The sequence below is a fragment of the Cynara cardunculus genome (genome assembly GCF_001531365.2).
Source record: "Cynara cardunculus var. scolymus isolate 2C chromosome LG 5, CcrdV1, whole genome shotgun sequence".
Lineage (NCBI taxonomy): Eukaryota > Viridiplantae > Streptophyta > Magnoliopsida > Asterales > Asteraceae > Cynara > Cynara cardunculus.
The window spans coordinates 13645520-13647232 of NC_037532.1; positions in this window are offsets into that span (position 1 = coordinate 13645520).

The window sequence follows — 1713 nt, forward strand, 5'->3', positions numbered from 1 at the left end:
ATTAAGGCTTTGAATGTTAATTCAACATATCATCGTATAACGAGAGAAGAAGAAAAGGGAAGTTGAATCCATGTTGAGGAGGTACAATCATGTACTCATATATTAAAACGTGTATCTTATTAACCATAATGGTGATGTCTGATTGGTTTGAGCTTGGCTTCAAATGTTAAAAGTATCAGGAGATCTCAGGTTCAAATCCAAGGAGGAATAAAACTCCTCTTGTGGCCACGGAGGTTCAAATGTGGTGACTCCGGACTATCTGCAAAGCAGGTGGTTGTCATGAGATTAGTCGGCTTGCATAACGGGTTGGATATCGAGGTTAATCAAAAACAAATTGTATCTTATTCTCTCCATCTATGATTTTCTAGTATCATTTATCCGTTTTTTACAAAAGAAAAAACAAAAATACATGTTAATTTGATCCGTTACAAAATAAAATTTCTGGATTGTTTGATTTGAGTTTATGATATAACGTATGTAACATCTTATCAAAATCTACATCTGTTTTCGTGCTAAATACAACATAATATATAGTTTTTAATTGTTATATTTTTTTATTTATTTTCTTCATGTGTATCTTTATTTTTATAATGATGATAATTAAGTGTTGAAATGTAATAGAATATAAAAATTATTATGGGAAAGGAAAATGGTTTTTAGGAATATTGAATAAAATATAGTATAGTTACATTTTTTATAAATAATAAGTTTCGTGTTGATGTAATTTGTTTATTAATTTATTATATGATTATTTATTACGGTTTTAATGATTTATGTAAGCTTACACACACATATTTACATATGTGTAGAATTAGAATCGTGTAGGAATTTTTTGTGAGAATTATAGGAACCCTTTGGTTGCCCTCATCCGCCAATTGATCTTGTTAGGGTCGTAAACGAACTGAACGTTCAGCGAACCATTCGGCGGAAAGTTCGTTTATGTTCGTTTATTTAATAAATGAACGGACATGAACAATTTTTTTTTGTTCGTTTAGTTAAACAAACGAACATGAACAAGAGTCTCGTTTTTTTCATTTATGTTCGTGAACGTTCGTTCATTTACCGTTCGTTTATATTCGTTCGTTTATATATTAAATTTAATATATAATCTTTTATTTATTTACTTTGAATTCAAATAATATTTATTTGTGTTCGTTTACGTTCGTTTAGCATGTTAACGAACGAACATAACGAACACGAACACACCTGATTTCTAAACGAACGAATATGAATACAAAAATTTCGTTCGTTTACCATTCATGTTCGTTTGGTTAAGTTAAACGAACGAACATGAACAAGCATTCGTTCGTGTTTGTTCGATTCGTTTACAGCCCTAGATCTGGTGTCATAAGAAATGCGGTGGCATAGATGTAAATAAACAAAACTTCGATGGTGAAGTTGTAAGCAAGAGCTTAACACCCCTGAAATATCTTAAAGTAACTTTAATATGAAAATGTTCAACTTTAATTAGAAAGATACTCGAACAATGCAACGACATAAATCTCAATTTTAATGTTTAGTTTTATTTTGTTTCTATCAAGTAATATAGGTTTTATGTGGTTTTGAAAAAGGAAAATGTTTTAATTTTTGAATAAAATATAAATTTGAAAAAAAAAATCAATATTAGTATCAAAATTAACTATTTAATAATTCTCTTTTTTTGGTGTAAGTTCTTTAATTAAATTTTTTATTATAATTTAATTTAGATTTAAT